The following is a 5914-nucleotide window of genomic DNA, read 5'->3' as shown; positions in this document are numbered from 1 at the left end:
TAGTTAAAAACTTTATTATAACCCGTTGTGCAACGGACGCTGGAACTTGTTGCTCACTCATAGCTGTACTGACGAATTGACTGAGTCAAACAGCTCACCAAGGGTTTTACCCACTCCTAATACACTACATTACAAGAACCTACACTGTGAGAGTGCTTGCGATTGGCTAAGAATAGTATTTGTAAAATTCCGGTTTATATTTGATCCACCCTCGTATGTACCAAAATCTGACTTTTAAGTTGTTTTAGCGCAAAAACTGTCCATAATTTAAGTTTTTGCCAAAGGTATTTCTTGATCAAGAGAACATAAACTAAAAAAATATCAAAAACTTTCAAAATTCCCCCGTGACCTTTTTGACTATGTATTTGGTTCGGGGTCCTTTGAGCGAAATCGATTAATATGTAGAGGTTGCTTAACGGAATATGCGTTCTCTGCGAATTGACTGGGAATTGAATGGTTTAATCCAAGCACCCCTCACTTCCAATATGTCATAATAACGAGTTTATAACAAATGATCAATAAGTAGCTAATTTTTTTCAGTACCACTTAATTTGTAGGACAATGTGGCCAATAAAGTATACAAATATTTATTGAGAAACTGAAAAAAAATCAGCTAGTTATGAATAATTTTTTATAAACTCGTTATTTTGACATAGTATTTCGAGTGGGGGACGCTTCGACCAAACCATTCATTTTGCAGGACAAACGTTTTCTCGACGTTTTTGTGACATTATCTTAAGATTTAACTGAAAAAAATATTGTTATTAATCACAATTTTAAAAATACCCAGTCAACATGTTTTACGCCTGCGCACTTTCCTAGTTCCCACTATCGAGAATTTTTGCAGAGAGAAAAGTTATGCGTCTTCTCAAAACGAAGCTGTAGTGACGAAGGTTCAGCCTGTTATTAATAAAAAAAAATGGCTGCTTGTGGACTAACAAATAGACATATTCCGTACAAATATCATTGAAAATGCCTGAAATTTGTTTTGCTGCACCCTTAATGATTGTTTTAACAAGTAATGTTGACCTGATTTCGAAAAATTGTTCATAATAATCTATAAGAAATTATTAATTAGCAAATGTGGCTCACTTAACAAATAATTTTTTTTCTTAAAAATTTTGTAAAATCACTGGTAGTGAGAAACTGTTAGATCTTTGAGTTGTTTTTCCGAGATGTGTACCAGAAGATACATTTTATATAAGTTGGCTAAGGATATTGCTGAAAGTTAATGTGATCACTATTACATCTATTTTGTGCCATTTTCCCTTGTTTTTAACAAAGAATAAATTATCAATAAATTAATTACTTCGCAAGTTTTTTTTTACTAGAACATATTTAAAAGTTATAATTTTCGAGGATCTTTTCGATAAAATGTTCTTCTTATTTGCTTGAGCAAGCGCTACTCCGCGTTCTGCAGTGTCGTTTATAGGTTTCAAATGGCTGATAGAGATTTCAATTAATTAAAATTTACATTATGTGTCCATTTTTCAACGTCTTCAAGCACGAAAGAAACATTTTTGAAACCAAGAATTTCAAAAAATCGATAACTTTTATCGCAGACGAAATTTTTTAATTTGAGTTTTGCGATACTTTCAACATAAAAAATAAATTTAACTACTCTGTTTTTTTTTTGATTTAAGAGAATTCTGAACTATCTTTTTAATTCGAAACATTAATCTTTTTTTTAAACTTTGTTGTTGTTGTTGGAACTAATAAGAAATAGTAACCGCGTATGATAATATGTCAAAAGAAACACCTTATGTGGAAATAAATATGTGAACTGTATATTTAGATGTACTAAAAGAACTGTGACTAAATACTGGATACTTTAGAGTGTATACTGATTTCTATATTAGCCCTCAGGCCTTTTTTGCCTATGGGCTAGAGAAGAGGTCACGAGACTCTTCTATTCACTCACTTTTGGCACTTTTGGATATCGCTAGAATCGTTGTAATTCCAACACTCCCCCTCATCGATATAATCGCGATATACACATAACTTTTGATTCGTTGACATTTCACAAAAAACGACTCAAATTACAAAAAGAAGTTTAAAAAACTATAATTATTATCTGTACACAAAAGTGTCATTAATTAATTTAGATCCTTTAAATTAAAAAACTTAAATCTTCTGAGATCGTTGAACTTAATCTTAAACATTCCTTTTCTGCCTAAACATTCCTGGATATTTCGGTCATTGGGCCCCGATCGTTTGGTGCTGGCTTTAAGTTTGACGACAACTCTGCCATTCCGCCCCCTGGTCCGCGTACTCCATGGAAATTTTCTGCTGATTTAGATGAATCTGTGTATTTCTCTGGTGGTGTTCCTTTATTGCATCTTTCAATTCAAATGCAGACTCTGCATTTCCTTCCGTTTCTCCTTCAATGTCTTCATCTCTCGGTGCACTGGAACTGGAAACCTTCCCTGAATTTTTCTTATCGTTCGCGTTTCCTATTTCCATTTGATGCTGTTCGATAGATTCGAAACCTATCTCTATGTCTACGAATTTTCTCGAGACAGTCTCGTCAACCACTGTTCCGGCATGCCTTGTATCCGCAGGTACTCAATGACTGGGCTGCATGCTTCCCGACTGTTCCTCGCGCTGGCCACACCTTCCCTTTGATTTATTTATTGCTCCCACCGTGTTGAATAGTTTTAATTCATAGAGTTGGAATGGTGCTAAAACAAATGAGATGCAAAATTTTGATTGCTGCATTTGTAATGCCCTCATCAACTTGTGTGTATTCATCCAATTTTTTGAGGAACGTTAAATCATTTCGAGGTGCTTCGATCACAAACGAAGCATATTACCATCCCAGCATATAAATGGATGCAACGAAAACGCAAAGTCGTTGTGCTGGTTTTGTTCCGAGTTTTTTCAAAGAAAATTCATTTCAAAACAAAAAGATTTTAAAAGAATATATAGCTTTAGCCATCCCTCTGGTAAGGTGAATAGCTGCAGGTGTTTCAATGAAGGTTCTTTGATGTAACATGTGCAAATCAAATCAGCTTCAAGAGACAGAGTGGTGAACGCTGTTGTTGTTGATGTTGAAAATACCGATATTTTCAACATCAACAACAACGAGTTTTGCGATTACAAAACTCAAATTAGAAAATCTCGTAACCTATAAACGATACTGCAGAACGTGGAATTGCGCCTGCTCAGGTCTAAAATAATGTATAATTACGCAAATTTAATTGTTGATTCGAAATACAGTTAATTTTTTGTTAATTATAGTTAAATAATTAATTAGTTTATTGAAAATTTATTTTCTGTTAAAAAAATAAAAAATTGCACAAAATAGTTATAATTGATACCATTAACTTTCAGGAATATTCTTACTCAAGTTATATTAAATGTATCTTCTGGTACACGTCTCGGGAAAATAACTCAAAGATCTACTAACACTTTCTGACAAATAATAATATTTAACAATGAGGACGAGTGTTTTAGCGAACAGATAATTATGAATAGGATCAACGTTATTTGTCGGAGCAATTATTAAAGGCGCAGCAAAAACAATTTTTAGCCATTTTCACTTATATTTGCATTGAATGTGTCTATTTGTTTTTCGCTTAAACTTGTTGAGAATTTTTTTTTCTTAATACTGTTTGAGAATCCAAGTGGTCTCGCATGAAATTCAAAAATCCTTTTTTTTGCATTACCCTCGTATACATGGTATAATAAAACAAGGTTATGATGTTTATAAGTTCCAACATTACTATTTTCAAATTTCTTGTATAACTTTGAAAATTGTTATGCTTGTGTAGAGTATGGTATTTAGGGAAAAGGAATTAATTTTTTTAAACCTATTGAGAATGTATTTTATGGTATGCGAGAGCAACTGACAAATTGTCACTTACAAATCTCGAAAAAAAAAGAATTAAGGATGCAACGAAGAAACACACAAATAATGTTTTCCTGTCGCTACGGAGACGTTTGCTTGCGATTCCAAATTTTGTCTTACAGAATGCAAAGCCCCCCTGAGTATTAAATTTCCAATTGTCAATCACTTAGACTTTCGACCCCTGTCTTTGAGATTATAAATCCCGTGCGTTTTATATTTTCAGTGACTTCAAAACGTATTTTTTAACACGTTTTTCAAAATTCTTTTAAGAATCGAACATGCTTCAGATGATAAAACATCATTTTCTTGAGTACGGAAGGTTGTGAATTTTCATTGACTTCCTCTCGTATCTACTCTCTAAATCTGAATCAGTGAAATTTCGCTGATTTTCATTGAAATTTCACTTGTTCAAATAGTTAGAAATGGGTCACTGACAATCAGTGAAAGGTTACTTTTTGATTCAGTAAAATAACCACTTTTGAGGGTTGGCAGCCCTGCATCATGTCATATTCAATCAAAGGATGATAATAAAAACTTAAAATCCATAAATATTATCAAATATTAAAAAAGGTGAAAAGTTTCGATGCTTTTAAATTACCTCAAATATTCCTTTAATATCAAGATTGGACTGTCATGTACACATCCGTTAAGTAAGTACGTCCTATACGAGTTAGAGTATATTTTTCCCGCAGTTAATTCAGAAGACTTACAGCCCGAAAATTAAAAAATTTATTTCATTAAGGAATTCCTCTTGCTCCTAAGGTAAAATAGCAACAACAACACTTAACTGAAAAATTTAGAGGTTATGCTTCACATGGTTTACTCTGGTGTTACTGAACTAATTAGTGAATAAGTCCGAAATCACTGCTTAATCAGTGAAATGTCGAACTACTATTTCAATCAGTGGATTTTTCACTGATTCATATTTAGAGAGTAATACTATAACACAAATTCACTGAATTTTTAAGCCATTATATTCTTTTTCGGGTTTATTATTTTATTCAAAGCTTATAGATTTTAAACATAGTTTTGAAATCTCTTGTTATAGGTGATGAATTTCGATTGGTCCTAGAGACTATTTATGCATCGTGAAGACGACTAGCCGGGCAGAGGTGAGTGTACTGGAGCCAGAGGGATCAAGCTAACAATGGACCCAGCAGAAGGTTGTAAGTCTTACTAAGTTATGGGAATCTGCTTTATTTCGCATCCGCATTTTTTGAACAGCTTTAATGCGCAGGTCCGCCAAGCTTACGTGCATAAACAATTGCACGCACTTAAATAATGTTACGTTGCCTTTCGGCACGCGTAGATCTCTTACTAAAGTAGATCTCTTACATAGTCTCGTTTCTTCCGCTCAAATAAATGCATTTTTTCTGCTAAATCTTTTGAAAACTTGTTCAAATGATTTTTTCCATGAAGAAGTGTTCATTTGTGACATTTTTGTATTCTATATATTAACAATAATAATCATTAAATTTTCGCTTAAACTCTTCCTTATAATATCAGTGCTGAGGTACTACAACCAATTTTCATGGTTGATAACTATTTTTGAAATAGTTTTAATGGGAAAGAGGAAAGGGTTTAGTGGGAAAGCGGAGCTGAAAATCTGAAATAAAAAGTGGGACGATGGTCGTGCGGGCTAAATCGTAGGCTTTGCACCCACTCCGTCGGCTTGCGGGTTCGATTCCCGCCTCGCATTTTGGAAAAGCCTCGGCGTCTCATGCGGTGAACACGTTTAGAGAAAAAGGGTTTCTCTAAGTACTTAAAGTTTGTTGCTCTTGGTGGTTCTGAACCCACCTTAAACTGTAGGTCCCCCTCTCAATACCAAGTATGTGTATGTGGGATGTGTAAAGGAATAGGAAAGAAGGTACAAGAAGAATGTAAACTCTTAGGGGACACATTAGAAGCTCCTATTCCAAAATCTAAAGAAAAAAACAAAATTGAATATTTGTTGATTACCATTAACAATATACTATTAACACCCTGGGTAATAACAAATGAATCAGGGGTGGCAGAACAGTTTCACCCCATGTATGGAGTTCTGATGACCGGGGGGGGGGGGGG

At 34.0% G+C, this 5914-nt stretch overlaps 1 protein-coding gene across 1 annotated transcript in view; it reads left to right on the top strand.

Moving 5' to 3' along the window:
* LOC117173693 overlaps window positions 1-5914 on the top strand; it is a 122883-nt gene that overhangs the window by 32755 nt on the left and 84214 nt on the right. Inside the window, exon 2 of the mRNA XM_033362335.1 lies at window positions 4899-4962. The gene's annotated coding sequence lies outside the window, so the exon portion shown is untranslated. The remainder of the gene's footprint in view (window positions 1-4898; window positions 4963-5914) is intronic.

Source organism: Belonocnema kinseyi, chromosome 5 (genome assembly GCF_010883055.1).
Source record: "Belonocnema kinseyi isolate 2016_QV_RU_SX_M_011 chromosome 5, B_treatae_v1, whole genome shotgun sequence".
In the NCBI taxonomy this organism is placed as follows: domain Eukaryota; kingdom Metazoa; phylum Arthropoda; class Insecta; order Hymenoptera; family Cynipidae; genus Belonocnema; species Belonocnema kinseyi.
Note: the sequence above shows the minus strand (reverse complement) of the source record. Positions and strands in the feature narration are given on the sequence as shown.